The 18161-nt window shown below is 40.0% G+C and overlaps 1 protein-coding gene across 3 annotated transcripts in view; it reads right to left on the bottom strand.

The window, feature by feature from the left end:
• The window catches only part of LOC126272493 (sex peptide receptor), a 3488090-nt gene that overhangs the window by 479117 nt on the left and 2990812 nt on the right, over positions 1–18161 (bottom strand). Inside the window, exon 1 of one of the 3 annotated variants that reach the window (XM_049975381.1) lies at positions 8269–8381. The exons of the other annotated variants lie outside the window; for them this stretch is intronic. The gene's annotated coding sequence lies outside the window, so the exon portion shown is untranslated. Of the gene's footprint in view, positions 1–8268; positions 8382–18161 lie in introns of those variants that run through there. 3 annotated transcript variants of the gene reach the window in all.

Below are 18161 nucleotides of genomic sequence, written 5' to 3'. Positions count from 1 at the left end.
TAATTAAATACTTCCATAACAACTTTCCTTTTTTACTGTATCACTTTAAGGGTAGAATTTCCAAAGTACTGAAGAATGTGTTTTTTTCATTACTAATCGAGAAGTAAAATCCCAATTTTCATAGATGTAGTTTTAAAAATGATTTAGTAGTTGTTTAATACTTATTTATTTAAGAAGTATATCCACCTACCATTTCAATCTACGGTTTCGAACGTTCAGGTTAATTTTTAATTCCAAAAATGCTGAAACATGTAATTTTTACTTCTAACCTAAAAACAACATACCAATTTTCGTAGTTCTAACTTCAAACTTCTGCAAATAGTGACCTTTTTTTCCAAAACGACCTTTCATATCCTACTTAATACCCTTAGAGGTTGAATTTCGAAACACACTGAAACACGTATTTTTAAAATTATAGTTCTAGTTTCAAAATTGCCTCTATGGCACATCTTTTCAAAAAAATTGTCATGCTAAATCTCGTACCCTCCTTGTTAAACAGTGCCTACTGTATAAGATCAGTACTCCACCCAAAAAATTTTAAGTTTCTATCCTTAGCAGTCTGGGCTCGGCGATGATGAGTCACTGAATTCCTTTTCCTTGTATTTATGGAGATGGATTTTAGTGTGAGAGGTTGAAATTATGAACAATTTTGAAGTACTTTCTTCACGATGACACGGTAGCTTATGTCATTTCATCAATAAATTTTGGTTCGTTTAAAAATATTTTACTATGTTTCAGGTCTCTAGATACTTCACTAAAGCTTGGGTGCAACAATATAATAAATACAGTATTTTTAAATTAAGTAGAATAAGAATTGAAGCCGGCCAGTGTGGCCAGGCGGTTCTAGGCGCTTCAGTTTGGAACCGCGTGACCGCTACGCTAGCAGGTTCGAATCTTGCCCGGGTATAGACGTGTGTGATGTCCTTATGTTGGTTAGGTTGAAGTATTTCTAAGTTATAGGGGACTGATGGCCTCAGAAGTTAAGTCCCATAGTGCTCAAAGCCATTTGAACCAAACTTATGACCTAAGATTACGATTGTCTCTCTCAGTGCTAGGATGCCAGTGTGTTTTCGGCTCCGAGACCGTAAAAGCTTTCATAGCACTGAGTGTCGGGACTTTACATGTAAGACTAGGCTTTAACCCTGAAATAATATGGCGGGTCCTAGATGTAGGCTACTGCGTATCTGGAGCGGGTTTATCTACAGACGCAGAAGGCCGGCAGACTTGGCTGCCTCTGCAGAGCCTTCACCGTGCACAGCGCCCGCCAGCGACTCAGAAATTCGGCAAGCCTACCTCCGCGTGACTGGAATGTGACCGCGACGCCGGCCGCGGTGGCCGTGTGGTTCTAGGCGCTGCAGTCGGGAACCGTGGGGCTGCTGCGGTCGCAGGTTCGAATACTGCCTCGGGCATGGGTGTGTGTGATGTCCTTACGTTAGCTAGGTTTAAGTAGTTCTAAGTTCTAGGGGACTGATGACCGAAGATCTTAAGTCCCATAGTGCTTAGATCCATTTGGACCATTTGTGACGGCGACGCTGTCTGAAGGACGCACAAGCGTCGTCGGCAACGACCGAGGCACCGGGCGAGAGCCGCCTCAACGCGCTGCAGGCTCCCGCCGGCCACTCTCTCTCCACAACAGTCTATTTGTCTCCTGTCCACGCGCTGCAGCGGCCGCAAACAGCTTCTCAGAATAGGTGGACGGGAAAACACTTCGAGGTCCAGTGCCGGTGACACACCGGCCAAACGCCCACCAACTTCAGTGCTACCACATGGCGCTGGCAGCCAGGGAAATATTTCCGACGTTACTCATAAGCTGTTATACTTCAGTACTGCCAGCGGCTGAGAAGAATGATATCTCTAACAGGGATCGTAAATGCTCGGCAAAGTGGTGGCGTTTGACCAGAGAGTTCTGGCGGTAGCATGAGTTAGACTGTCAAGATTTTTAGGATAAAGATAATTACAGACAGCTTGTTACAGCGTCCTCACAAAGAGTTTGGCAATATCAAAAGCACCTTTGTGACTTAAATTAGAAGTATATGGTGCGTCAGCTGAACAGACGCCGAGCTTCAGTTATGTAGTGAGCGTTATCACCAGCTTTAAAGACTTAAATATAGAAGTGAAAAATAAAATGACACATGCAATAATATCTGGAGGAACAAATTTATGGCACGTTAGCGGAAAATAAAAATGTATAAAACAAAGTTGCGTCCCGTTGTGACGTATGCAGCACAAACTGAAGCAGAAACGAAAAAAGATACACCAATAGTTATCGGGAGTGGAAACGTAGATACTAAGACAAAAAAAAATGGTTCAAATGGCTCTGAGCACTATGGGACTTAACATCTACGGTCACCAGTCCCCTAGAACTTAGAACTACTTAAACCTAACTAACCTAAGGACATCACACAACACCCAGTCATAACGAGGCAGACAAAATCCCTGACCCCGCCAGGATTCGAACAGATCCAACGAGTAACCATGAGGGATAAATGAACAAATCTGTCGGTAAGGTAAGCCTGTGGAATACAGAATGTAAATAAATGGCTGAAGACAAGGAGAACAAATTGAAAGGATTATGTGGAAATGGCGGACCCCAGAACACTAGCTAAAATTTGTAAACATGGACGATACTAAGGGAAACGAGTACTTAGACTACCAGCCATGTTATGGCGCAGCAGTTCGCTCAATACCGTACATTCACGGAACGACATAGACAAACAAGCCTAACCTAGCCACCAAAAGAAGATGATGAAGAAGATTTTATAGTTCCTGGTAACCAGACTGTACGCCAAATCTCACCAGGACACCTGTCACATATCTAATGCGCAGCGAGAGCATAATCTGCAGACCACCATCCGTGAATCGGTAGGAACCCTTCACGCTAATGCCTATCGAGACGATTGAGCTATGTACAATGACAAGTCCAGAATAATACATAATCGCGTTCGCACTCATGCAGCCCCAAATGTAGGTCTTTTTACATTACACAAGGACAGACCTAAAGCTGACTAACTGCAGTAGCATGACCGTATTAATAAAGAGATATCAATGAAGAGAGATGATGGAAGTATTGGCTAGCGTCATGTCTTCAGGAAACTTCGTACCACTAGTCGTGGTGGAATTCATTTTAGTTGCCTGCAACGGACACGGAGGTAATCTGTGCAACAAAACAACTCTGGGCTTCTGAGTTATTGCCTAGCTAGCTCCGTGTCCTGACGTTGATGGGATAATCGGGCCTTATCGACCGCCGTGTCATCCTCTGCTAATGGCGACATTGGTTGTAGTGTGGAGTGGGGTGAGATCAGCACATCGGCTCTCCGGGTAGTTTTCGGTTTACTTCTCTCTGGAGCAGCTACTCCTCATTCGAGTAGCTCCTCAGTTGGTATCACGAGGCTGAGTGCAGTCCGTTTTAGTCCTTACACCAAGGAAAATCCCTGGCATTATCTGAAACCGAACCCAGATCCTCAGCGTAGCACTCCGACACGCTGAGCTCGGAGGTGGACTGATTTATTATCTAGTGCTGGCCAAATACAAGAGATTTATCACTGAAGTACATTGGAGGCCTTGCATAGATGCAGCGTGATAATTACTAGGCACGCTCTGTACAGCTTCATTACCTGCAAGTAGTTGTGGCTGATTATATGTATCTTAAAAGGATTGAATATTCAGCTGGACGCCAATGGCTCAATTTCGTTGCTACTAGAATACACCCGTCACTTGTGTTATGTATCACATATTGGTCGAAAGTCTTTTTTTATTGGCCCTGTTAATACGTTACTCCGCTAAGGTAATGTGAGAAAAGCTGCAAATTGCCAGAAGAAAACTTAAAGAAAGAAGGGCAATAATTTTTCACAAATAGTGTTTTGTTCGGCACACTCTTTCAAGCGACTCTATAGCCATTGTCGTACCGAAATTATGTTGTCCTCTTTACGATATGAATGATTTCCAACTGTTTTCGGAAGAAAAGGTTTCTTTTTCTGCTGAATACACATCTGCGGTTGTTGTGACGGGTTGAGATGAAGCAGCAGAGAATTTCAAAACTAATCGTGCAAGCTGTGAATGACGTGAAGGGATCTAATTATCTGTGCAAACGTTTTTCAGACGGAATGCCGTGAGCTGGACATCCCAGACTGTTTGTATATCATTTAGTATACTCTTGTGATCTGTACCTGCTGCCTTTTATGCTAAGTGGGATCAATGTTACCGCAATACCGGTTCGTAAACTAAGCCACACTGGAGTTATTCACGAAGATTCTTTCAAAAATATTAATCAGTTTCATTAGTAGCCAAGTCGCAGTTGGAAAGAGCGAGTAAGAATGCAATGTGTTATGCTAAGTGAAAAGGAAATGGTGCCCAATGCGATTGTACGTGGATGCTGATTGGACATTCCGAGTCACGTGTTATGTGACCTCCTTACAGATTTCAAACGTTACGTGCCCCAATCGACCATCCTTAGTAAGATATGAAGAAATGATCTTGGCGTACACTATACCATTATGTACTGTAAAAAGGTATTGTCTTCAAGGTCTCTTGGTTATAATAATTCAGAAAGGACAAAGAGTACGAAGCCACTGCATTAACTGTACACTATCACATTAACTTAGGTTGAAAATATTCCACCGAAGTTCCATATAGTGACACAAAAACAGGTCACCCAAACGGGCCATCATCGTTATTTCTGCCATTTACATATTTCGCAAACCACAATAAGTCGGTGCACAATAATATTCTCTCAACAGAGACGCCTATTTAATATATGTGTAGCGGCTATCCCTAAACCAGAATAAGAAGATGAAATACCCGCACGTTACATACGTTCCTGATGAAACGCGTCAAATACAAGCGCCGAGAGATTGTATACATGCAGTGGTATTTGTCTAACTGTACATCACTGTGTATCTGCAGATACAGTTTGGTTACTTTAAAAAATATTTGCTTTAATAGAAATGTAATATTTGAAGGTAATATTAATACATAAACAGTGATACGTACTATACTATAATATCATTCCAAAATGTATTCATTTCCTAACTGTACTATGTGTGATGTTTTGTAAGTACACACAGCATTTTCGTTCGAATAATATCTGTAATAGAAACTGATCATTCTTATTCATTCCGACGGAAAAGCAAGAAGAAGCACAAGTACTCAAATAAGATAACAACAATTTCCTCTCGCCTGATACATTCATTTATGAATAAATCGTTGGTTTGAATAGTTCACTGCATAGTATTCTCTTTGCAGAATAATTGCAGCACAAGTGTGGATATCGGAACATTGTTTTCGGTATGTGACATTGCCGCGAACGTCAAATCTGTTTTAGTACGTTTAATAATTTTCGATTTTCATTGTGTTTGTATACTTAAGCAAGACAAGACTTTAAAGGGCTTCCACAGTTCTCATACATGTGAACTCAAGTAAGATTTCTTAAAGTTTCCAGTAAAATGCGTAGTATAAATAGTAGAGATGTGACATACGTGAAGCAGAAATCGGCCAGCAGAGCGCAATTTCAATTCATTTACCCATTGTTTACATGGTTATGTAGTTGACACTACAACGGACTTATTGTACGCGAGAAACCTGCTGTCATTCATTATGTGTCTTTATCAATACTTCAATACACACTTTTTATTGATTTATTGTCCCTTCTGTCAAATCACAAAATATTATTTAAAATAGATTTTGCAGTGTTACATTCCTGTTTGGAACAATAAAAAAAGGGAGAAATCCAAGCTCATTACATAACAACAAAGTAACAGGACAACGATTTTGATGATGATGTGACAGTGGAACGGATGTGTTCATTTCACGAATTGTACTTCTAACACAGAAGTGTTCATTGCGTCTCTTCGGTTTTAATGATGAAATTCAAGTGCGTTTATATCACTCTTTTTTCCTCTTAAAAAATCTAAAAGTATATTTAGTGTCTAGGTACCATTTGTGCTCTGGAGATGTCCTTATACCTTTCATATAATAGAACTTGATACCTTTTGTAGAATAAGTATTACCTTAAAGTCTTATACACCAGTTAGAAAATAAATGAAATTGGTTGTACCTTGAATATTTGTTGCAAGGAAAACGGTTGATGGATATCAGCATCTTAGATGAGGAAATTCCTTCATCTTCCATGCAACGTCGTTAGAATGGCTGTAGTTGCGCTAAGTCTATATGTTAACGTGATGTTTTCTAGACAGCATAATACACAAGGAGCACTAAATGAGTCATGCAACTTGTGACATAACAGTTGAAGGTCTCGTAGTGTGATCTGAGTACATTACGGATGCGTCATAATACAGACGGAAGTATACTCACAAAATTTCAATGAGCTCATGAAGTGATAAAGAAAAAAACCCTTCCTTAAATGTTTGTCAATTCTGCTGAAGCATTCGTCAAGCTTAGTTACGAAATAGCTGAAATCATATTGAGATATTTCACCTGTTTGAATTTGACGTGTTGGAAATAACAGCAACGTGCCTTACACAATAAAATTAAAAGAAAACACATATACATATACAGAAAATCATGAGGTAAAGAAGTAGAAATAGGAAACAATTTTTTAATGTGTGAATGGTGCGCGCGAAAGAGAGATTCTGAGTAGACGTATCCAGACACAATAAATATTTAAATTTTTGAAAGTGAAGAGATGGCATATCATTCGCATTCATACACAAGACCACTCATATGATGAAACATATCGTTAGGGTACATATTTACTAATATAGCTGTGTCTTAACTACACAGAAAACTTACAACAAAAAAGGGGCGAAGCACCTGCTTTAAATTCACATCAAAATCATCCATATATAACAATTTAGTTAACTCATCTAACATAAAACTCTATCTTTAGCAACTTAACACATTCCTTTAACGGAAGGGAACTATACACCACATACTCTGGAAATTTTGTGTTCCCTGACTGGAGGAGGAATTCACGAGTAGTATGTAACAAAACACTGAATTTTGTGTAACAAAATTTGAGAGGAACCGTTAATGACAGCCAAAAACCGTGATAACCATTCGTTCCTCTACTATATGTATCATTCTATTAATAACATTTTTGTCATTCAAGCTACAGCAGTAGTTTAGGAGTACGAAAGGCATCCACTGCTATGAGTCATAACAACTAAAATAGAAAGTCTATTAGGTGCAACGCCGAGTAGGTGTGACGTCAGTATCGTACGTGCTTCAAAATTTAGGAATACGTTATAAATGTTTATAAGTCATTTTGAAAGTGACATAACAATAAATCAGTCACTTTGTAAGATGGTAACCGTCTTTGTGACACACGTTAGATTAAGTCGTTTGAACATGCAACGAAATAAAAGTAATCAGCACAATCCAATCTCTTTGTTCACTCTACCTCGGTAGAGCAGCAGGGGTATGTAGAACAAAGTAAACAGGAAAACTAAGTAAGGCAACTTAATAACATTGCCTTAAATTAACGATCAAAACAATGCGGTTGCCAACAGGTGAGCGTTATGTAATGGTGGAAAACATGACGTCTGGCCGATCGTATATTGAAAATTTTTACAGTGAGTGACACGCTTTTTCAAGTATCTGCACATTCATAACGTCAGCGGTTACGATTACCGTGACTTCCATAACCGTTTAATGATTCTGACGTAATTCCTTAGCCGTGCTTCTCGAAAGTCAAGTGCCAGTCGTAAGTTACAATAAATTTAAATATTGCTGGTGGATGCTGTCAAGAGGCAAAATTTATCAGAGTTTCTGTACATCCGGATGAGATAACAAAGACTACAGCAGGTACACTTACACCTAGAATCTGACTTACACGGTACACACAGTAGTAACAGTAAGGCACGCTAGGTTATTAAAAAAAAAAAAAAAAAAAAAAAAGGGTGATGCCGTGGTAAGTCAGCCGTACTGCCACATAGTGGGATAGTTTACGTAACGTTGTGAAAGACAGCATGTACTGCAGAGCTTAATTTTACGAAAGAGACTTACGAACCTGCGTTCGAAACTGTACGTACATTGCCTGTTACTGAGTGACCCACTGCCTGAAACGTGCTGGAGTCACACATATGTTTAATAAAGTATGCCTAGGCGGATACGTCAAGGGTTCATAAAATGGTGTAACTTTTCCTCCTTCTCACCGTGTACTGCTGTTGCCATCAGTGGCAATATGTGTGAACAGCTCACGTTCACTGCCTACCGTCTAGAGAAGACCTACAAAATACTTTCTTAAATTTAATATCATTCGTGCGGCTCTGGTATTGTGGGTGGGATCGCTGACCGGTGCCATGTGAGTACCTCTTGCGCTGCAGAGCGGCGGGCGTCCAGCAGGTGTCCGCAGACGCGTTCGCAGTCGCAACGGCGCCGTGGGAGGTTTCGGCGCGCCAGCGACGCCGACGCCAGCCGACTGCCAGGCCGTGGCGTCCGACGCGACGTCGAGAGACAGCCGCGTGACGTCACGGCGCGATCGCCGTAGCGCGCATGCGCCGCGCCTCCAGGTGCGACCCGCCCTCGTGGACGCGAGTCCAGCTTTGAGGCGACGCTATCTGTAGCGGGCGCTGCAGCTCGCCGCCTGTGGATGGGAGGCACCGCGCTGCCCTTAAGAACGGTTCCCGTTCCTAGGCTTTTGTAAACGTGGCCTGATGGTAGCTTGTAACACGTAACGTTAGGACTTCCAAGGTTCCTGTTTCGTATTCTTACAATGACGGCCACGACCAGGGCCGCAATTTTGCGCAGGATATCTGCGCTGCATCTAAAATTCTCACCAAAAAATCTATAGGGGAGCGAGGGGCTTCTTGTAACAGTTTTCATGAAAACTAATGTATCTTGAGATTCAGTGATGAAATTGGTACTAAATAAAGATGGATGGATGGATGCTGTAACTCTTCCTCTACCAACTCAAGTAAAAATAATACCATAAATATTGGGCATTATTTTACAATCAATTATTTGCTGGAAGAAGTGCGCTGTTAAAACTTACCTCGTGTTTGAGGCTAGTTGTAACGTCTACCTGGGCAAGTAGCAACGACAAAAAAACATCAATAATACCTCTAATCGTTTATTCTTTGTTTATTGTTAACAAAAGTGACATCTTTCTAGAGTAGGTATCATATAATAATTATAAAAAATCAACTTACACTTTTAAAGTAATCAAGACCTAAAAATTAAGTAATTAAGAGTTTTATTTAGTTAAACACTACTTACAATCATCATTGATTAGGTAGGAAGCCATCTTACCCTCTTCTACTGCAGTAAATACTTGTCTAGGCTTAACATAACCAACTCTTAAACACTCATTATTCTTCCTTTTCGTTGCGTATCTATAAAGAGAGACGTGACATAAACCGAAAGTCTGACTAGCTTTCCGAATACTACATTTTTTTCTACAACTTCAGCTGCCGCTAACTCTTACACTTCTTGGCTTTGTGTTACCCGCTCTGACTTTCTTTTATACACCCTCATTCTAGAAGAAAGGTAAAAAAAATAAGTAGGTATCCACATCATAACGTGGGGCATGTTGTAACACGTTACAACAAGCCCCGGGATTTTGTTACAACTAACCCTATGGTATGATTTTAAACATTTATCAAAATAAATATTTAAACAATTTGGCAAGCTGAAAAACTGTTACACATTATCAGAGATAGATAAATTTAAATGTAAATAAGATATAGAGAGTTTGCAATTAGTCGACAATAATAACGCAAACCAAAATGTCACGACAGTACAATTTTATACTACCTGGCAAAAGTGAAGCGCGTGCACACTTCTGCTCACTCCGCCGGCCGGCGGACAACATGATGCGGCGCGGTTTATAGGCCAAATCGAGTCAAAAAAATTCGCTTATAAAGTTTAAGATCCTAGTGAAAAAGAGCGTGTTACTACTTACCCTTGTTACAACAAGCCCCTCGGTCTCCTACTACGAAGAGCGTTCAGTAAGTAATGAAACACTTCTTTTTACTCGGCCAATTTCAATTGAATGAAAATGCTAAGGTTGTCGTGGGACATAGACACTACAGTTCCATGAAGTTCCGAAATGTGGCGGCAATATATGTAGCCTTCAAATTGGCATCTGTCACGGAGATATGTTACTCGCAGAGAGACGTCTTTGTTACGAAATAGCAGGTGAACAAGACAGCCTACCAGTTGCAATAAATCGTGGTATTCAATTAACATTAACCATGGTTTCAACGGATCTAATAGTCTTTTTCAGAAGGACAAGAAACAAACTTGACATTGGCAAACAGTCAGTCACTAAAGCGATCTAACACATCCAGATGAAATGTGTCGGCAGCGATCTGTACATCGATTTGTGAAAGTTAACGCCCCTAAAATCAAGGGCTTGTCACATCACATAAACTGCCTGATCACATTATGAGCTACTTGCTGACTAGTCGGCATGTAGATGATGGGGAATTTACTGAAACAGCGACATTGGCTCCCACGTCCATCAATAGAGCGTTACCGTACGGGCATACAGGGCCTCTCAATACGGTGGCGTAAGACTGTTGCATGGAGCGAAGATTATGTTGAAAAATAATGTTTTGTAGTCGAATGAATGAGGAATAATACGGTATATACAATACTGAATGAAACTAACCTTCAGAAAAAAGTGCCTAGCATTTCTTACTGAAGGCCCCCGAAATTACAAAACTATAAAACTGTCTCGCTTGTCTGCCTTTGGAGACATTGATCTCCACAACTACTATTTATATATCAATGGACCGGTAATTTCAGCCTGGCTCGGAGCAACGTACAGTCCCTACTTCATCAAAATAGGATCACGAGAAAAAAATCTTGACTTATAGTTTTACTGAAATTTTCTCTTCTTTCTGTATGACAGTTTGTGCAAGTTAATCTCCAAAACTACTTGACGAGTTTTGAAGGAGTTTTCACAGGTAACTTGAGTATAGGTTTGGGCACATGACAGACTTTACTTCATGTGAACAGAAGATACCCATACAAATTATAAGAACATATATACGTACGTGTGTTCCACATCTCCGCAAAAACCACTGGGCTGATTTTAACCAAACTAGGTACACATATCTCTTACTGTCTAGAAAGAAAGGATGTGGAGTAATAACCACCAGCCTACCACAGGGATGGAGGTAGGGGTGAAAATGAAGTGTAGGCCACGACGGTGGACACCCAGAATTTATTCATCAATATTTGGGAACGAGAAGACTTGCAAAAAATGTTACTCATAATTTCAAACTTTTACGAAAACTTTTCTCGATTAAAATCCACTCAAAAAGAAAGCAAGAAAATAATTTATAACTTAAAAGACTTTTGTTGTTCATGCAGTAAAACGGTAGCATTGGGCCTGATGTCATTACGTTTAACTTACTTCATTGTTACTACCTTTATTGGCAACACATTTAGTATACAATGTCCTCATATGCCGCTGAATGCACCTGCATAATTACATCCTTGCACAACATAGTGGGAGATCCAGGAGGGAATGGAGAGACAAAGGGATGAGAATGAGACGGGCAGAGAGATCGAGAGGAGGACATGGACGAAGACAAGAGAGTGTAGCAGATGGATAGAGAAAGGAGTGAGAGAACATGGGCAGAGAGTATGGGGTGGAATAGGTGGACAGACAGAGGAAAAGAAGGGGTTTTATTACTCTAACTGAAAAATATACACACCTGGGCGACACTGTGTACTCGGTTTTAAGAGAAATAACTGAAATATCTGTTTCTTTATTTTTCCGAACCACCTGGACTGGAAAAATATGAGATTGAACACAGCAGGTAATGCTCTTCCCAATGTCTTGTTGGAATTCTTTTAATACTGAATTCTTGTCCCCTCGTAATCGTAAGAGTTGTAGACGTAGTTGTTTTCTGTGGATTTATTCGGCTGAATTTTTGAGTTGACAGTTCATGCGAATTAAGTGTTAACCTCTCAAATATCGCTCTGTCTCGCACCAAATGTTCAGGAGGACTAGGTCACACCCCATGCATTTCAACTCCAAATATACGCAATACTCTTTCAACCAATGGTTAATGGAATTTTGGCAGTTTGAAACGGTCCGATTTTTCATTATCTCCATTTCATCCATACCAGAATCCATAAAACTATAGCTACTGTTTATTAAAAAAAATATCGAGATCGTTCTGAGAATGTGCCTGTCAATTCTGATCCGAAGCAGCAGTATAAAAAGGTTATTCTAAAAACTGAAGTTAATCTAAAACCAGGATCGAATTTCCACGTCAGTAATTGGTAAATCTGCTAGTTGTTAGGACACAAAAGAGTTACTTCGAAAGAGAGAAACTTGGAACTATACGAGAACACATAAAATATATAACACAAGAGACTATAGTTCAAGAACTATATGTCTAGGTAAACTGCGCAATCAGTAAGTTTCAGGAAAGAAAATGGAGAATTCGCACTTCACAATGAACAAAACCCTAAGCAACTGGCAGCGTGTTTCAAAAAGCCACTGAACTGTGGAAAACCGACCAAACTACTGCTTTTCCATGATAATAGTCGAAATGAAACTTCAAATCCGTTAAACACGATTAAAAGTTACGTCAATCAATTGAAACACTACAATAACCAGGTGAATATCACCTCACATCAGAAATTCTAAGAGATAGTGGAATCTGGGAGTGAGTTATATAAGAAGGAACCATATAGAATTTGAGACACGGAAACAATTCCAGGAAACATGAAGGTTGCGTCAATTAATACACTTAACAAAAGAGGTAACAAGACATTACATTAAATAATGATTAATCTTCATACATATAAGAAATTAAAAATGTAAACGTAGTATTTACATTTGATGATTTTAAAAACGCTTATGTTTTGACAGAGAGAGTCTCTGCTCTTAACATCATGAAGAAATTAGATGCAGACAGGAAAACTATGGATATAACTAAACAGATTCTTACAAACACAATAACTAAAGATAAATTTCTTGTCAAAACTTGTAATCACCTCCAAATAATGTCAAGAATCAGAAAAGGGACTGTCATCAAAGTCAGTCAGTTGTGAATGGTGTGCTGAAAAAAGTTATAGGAGAATGAAAATTGGAGGAAGAAGAACAAAAGTGAATAATTACATAAAGCTGTGTAGATCGAAGGAAAAAAGTAATGGTTTAGTCTTTACAGATCGCGTAATTATAGGTGTAACCTTAGAGAATACAAAGAAAAAACCAGAACTTATGAATTAGACAGTTTAAAGGACAGGTCTACAAATATCTTTTGAAAATACAAAATATATGATCACAGCAAGAGACTCATCAAGAATTTAAAAGAAAAAGAAATGTAATATCAAGCATATGTAAAAATGACTGGATAATGTAAACGTAAAAAAGTTAAAATCAGAAACGAAAAAATTGGCGTGAAAAACTTAAAAGAGATTACATGAGAGTGAGAAATCTGTACAGCACAAAAGTTTTCCTAAAATGTTAAACTAAGACATTGTAATACTGCTGTAAAACTAAAAGTCCTCTATGATTATGCAACACTACTTTTATATGGATGTGTAATGGTCTCAGAAGGTTTGGAAAAGAGAGAAACAGGCCTGTCACGAAAAATATTAGGTCCAACTGTGAACAAAGATGGAAATTTGGTCTTGAGGCATAAAAGGATATATACTCACTCAAGCTTAACGTAACATATGAAATCATGTAAAGTCACTATGTACTTCTAGGGAGACTGAAGGAAGACAGATTAACGAAACAGATCTACACGTTCTCCCAAAACCAACGATGGAAAGAAATGTGGAAGCAAAACAAAAAGTACTTAAAATAACTGTAGTTTGAACTGGAGACTCTAGTGAACAAAGAGAAATTCAGTCTATACGTGAAAAGAATGAAGAGTTTCTCAGGAAAATGAAAAAAAAACTGAAGAGGATCAAGTTGCCACATCAAAAGAAAGGAGTTCGCTTTTTTATTTATAATATGGAGTTTCGTAGCATAAACAAGAACACGTGAAATAAATAATTATGTTTACGTGGTCCATAGCTAGAATGAAGCTAATATGAAAGAATATAAGAAATTACTTTTTGACTTAAAGTTGGTCTAAAACGGTTTTTTTTTCAATTTAATGGTTACAAAATTTCTCCATGTAGGTGTCGCACAAGTTCAGACTAGGACCTTATCGATCCCAAACAAGGCCCTGGCCATGACTGACCCTCAAATGATATCGCCTGCCCACGGGTGACTGGAAATTTTTTCCCCCGCCAGAGTCGTTTGAAAGGTCAATTTCTTGGACAGGAATTACTTAGAAATCGCGTTTTCACTGCTGATAGCGAGAAAAATACTTTTGCAAGTCTTGAAGAAGCTAAAAACACTAGAATAATACGTGTAGCACATCGGTAAATGCTTCATATTTATTATTAGGAATTTTGTGTGTTATTTTACACAGCAATGAACTTACTGGTGAATTCTGCCAGCCCTTCCCTAGAAGGTTGGGGGCTTCACAGCATTTCAGCTACGCTAACTGACGTGTACACGCCAACTGAAAATCGTTGATAACGTATGAGTACACATCAACAAACAGACAACATATCCAAAAAAAGTGTCGTGTTAGTTTATTTTATTGCGTGGTCATTCGATTACTTAGTGTCACATTAACTATTTATACTGCATTTTACTCTAAATATTCATCAAACGTAACTCTCCGATATGCCGCTCAAATGAGGTCAGACCACTGTTAGAGAATCAACGAAAAATGCAATCCAGATGTTAAATAACACAAATTTCCAAGATTGGCGATGTTTCACAGAAGATAGAAATTTATCAAGTACGTCATTACGAGATGCTTGTCGTAGTATGTATAAAAAAAAAACTCTGTCTCGAAATCTGGTAGAAAATTCAAAGCGATTCTGCTCGTGTGTAAAATTATCCAGCAGCAGCACACAAATAATATCTTCACTTTTCCACAGCAGTGATAATATTACCGACGACAGCCCTACTAAAGCGTAGTTAATAAACACGTTTTTCCCCAATTTCTTTACTAGAATTGATACAGATAATATTCCAGAATTTGAGCCAAGAACACGAGGAACTAATAACATACCCACACTGTAGCGAAGTAACTTAAATCACTAAATAAAGAGAAGTCTTCCCATTCAGTATGTTTATCAGTTATGTTCCTTTTGGTGTACACTGGTGAAATAGCACCGTGTTTAAAAAAAAGTATACAACCGCACTCTAAACGAAAGACCCGTGTGTAAGGACTAGAAAGCTGCACCGACCACACCAATACACAAGAAAGAAAACGGAAGTAGTCCACTGAATAACAGATCCATATCTCTGACATCAATTTACAATAAGATTTTGGTACATATGTTGTACTCGAACATTGAAGCACAATTATCTCTTTATTCACACGACGTAATGGTTGCTATCGATCGGGGATCTCAAGTTTATTCCGCATGTCTAGATTTCGTTCAGATTTTTGACACCGCCCTTCACAAGGTGCTCCTAATCACATTTCGAACTTTCAACCCTGTGTAATATCGTGTCAGATGTGGGAGTAGGTTCGGTATTTCCTGTCAGAAAGGTCATAGTTCATAATACTTGTCGACAGTCGTTGAGCGAAACAGAAATGATATCTAGCGTTCTCCAACCAAGCGTTACAGGTCTTCTTCTGTGTCTCATAGAATATACGGTTTGGTAGACAATGTGCAAAGCCGTTTTTGATTGTTTGCTGCTGATGCTCTCATTTACCTCTAATAAAGATATCAGAAGATAAATGTAGTTAACTAAATGATTCAGACAAGACATCTGTATGGTGCGAAAGCTAGCAGCTCACACCGAACAATAAGAAGTGTGATGTATTCCACGTAAGCGCTAGAAAGAAGCCGTTGAATTTGGGTTACACGATAAATAACACGGATTTGAAGATTGTCAATTCAACTGCATACCTAGGTATTTTATCTACGTATATCAATAACGAACAACATAAACTAGAAAAATCACACAGAAGATGTTATGGGGAAGCCGAACACAAGACTTTTTTTTTATTGCTAGAACACTTGGTACTGCAACAAGGCTACCAAAAAGACTGCATGAACTACGCCTTTCGTCCACTGCTGGAGTACTCTTTGCCTGTTCTGGATCCATACCAGATGAGTTTCACCCAGGTCACCGGAAACCTTAAAGGAAGAGCAACTCGTTTTGAATTATTGTGAGATTGGGGAGAGATCGTCATGTATATGATATCTGAGCTGGAGTGGCAACCACTAAAACAAAGCGTGTCTCGATATGACGAGACCTTTTCATGAACTTTAAATCACCAACTTTCACTTCGGAATACGAAAATTTTTGATGACTACCACCTACACAGGAGAAATTACCATTGTAATCAAATGACAGAATTCGGAGATCGCACGTAAATATTTAGGTGTTAATTTTTTCCCACTAGCAGTTCGATAGCAGAACATTCGACAAATAGTCTAAAAGTGAATCTGTAGGTCCTCAGCCAAGGAACTGTAAGCTGCAGAGTATCTATGTATATGTAGATGTACGCATATTGGTGTTCCTTTATTTAGTAATTAGAAACTCACTGTGGTAAATAATTTTTTCAGCTCACAGTATTTATCCACACTGTACTAAGCTGCCAAATAGTATGACAACCATGCTACCTCTGCTAAGCTGCCTGTGTTATGGGTATAATTGCAGATATTTCTATTAATGACTGAGAACAGTGAACTGAACAACATTACATTAGGATTTACTTTATTTACAGACTAATAATTGTAGCTACACTCACGCTCATAAATTTAGGATAATGCTGATACATAGTGAAACAACGCTGTGCTGGCCGGTTTGCGGGTTTAAATCACCTCGGGGTGTGACCATGCGGTGCATTTGAACTGCGGTCGTTGCACGGTGGTGATGGCAGCAGTCCACATGCGCAGAGGTGTGTTGGTGCATGTCAGAGTACGGTGCAGCGAGTAAATGTGCAGTCGCTTTCAGACGTGCTAAGCGTGACTGTATGATGAAAATGGCTCAAAGAACACATATTGATGTCGTTATCAGGGGTAGAATATTAGGGCGACTGGAGGCTGGTGAAACACACCAGGTCGTAGCACGGTCCCTCCGTGTGCCACAAAGTGTGATCTCAATATTATGGCAACGATTCCAGCAGACAGGAAACGTGTCCTGGCGCCACAGTACGGGACGTCCACAATGTGCAAAACCACAAGAAGACCGATATCTCAGCATCAGTGCCCGCAGACGGCCACGGAGTAGAGCAGGTAGCCTTCCTCTGGATCTTACCGCAGCCACAGGAACAGTTGTTTCCACACAGACAGTGTACAGACGACTGAAGAGACACGATTTATTCGCCCAGAGACCCTGAAGGTGCATTCCACTGACCCATGGCCGCAGGAGAGCCCGTAAAGCCTGGTGTCAAGAACTCCGTACATGGCCATTAGAAGAGTGGTCTCAGGTTATGTTCACGGACGAGTCCAGGTATAGTCGGTACAGTGATTCTCGCCGGGTTTTCATCTGGCGTGAACCAGGAACCAGATACCAACCCCTTAATGTCCTTGAAAGTTACCTGTACGGAGGTCATGGTTCGAAGGTGTGAGGTGGGATTATGATTGGTGCACGTACACCCCGGCATGTCTTTGACAGACGAAATGTAACAGTTCAGGTGGATGGGGACGTCATTTTGCACCAGTATGTCAGCCTTTTCAGGGGTGCCGTGGGTCCCACCTTCCCCGTGATGGATGATAACGCAAGGCCCCACCAAGCTTATCATGGAGGAGTACCTTGAAACAGAAGAATGGAGTGGCCTCACGCTTTTACAGACCTAAATTCAATCGAGCACGTCTGGGATGCTCTCGGTTGACGTATTTCTGCACGTCTTCAAACCCCTAGGACACTTCAGGAGCTCCGACAGGCACTGGTGCAAGAATGGAAGGCTATACCCCAGCAGCTGCTCGACCACTTAATCCAGAGTATGCCAACCCATTGTGCGGCCTGTGTACGTGTGAACGGTGATCATATCCCATATTGATGTCGGGGTACACACGCAGGAAACAGTGGCGTTTTGTGTTTCGGGACGGCTTTCTCAACTTATCATCAATACCGTGGACTTACAGATCTGTGTCGTGTGTGTTCCCTATGTGCCTATGCTATTAGCGCCAGTTTTGTGTAGTGCCACGTTATGTGGCACCACAATCTGTAATTTTCCTTAATTTATGACTATGAGTGTATTTAT

This window comes from Schistocerca gregaria, chromosome 5 (genome assembly GCF_023897955.1).
Source record: "Schistocerca gregaria isolate iqSchGreg1 chromosome 5, iqSchGreg1.2, whole genome shotgun sequence".
Taxonomy (NCBI): domain Eukaryota; kingdom Metazoa; phylum Arthropoda; class Insecta; order Orthoptera; family Acrididae; genus Schistocerca; species Schistocerca gregaria.
This window is presented reverse-complemented; position numbering and strand designations above follow the sequence as displayed.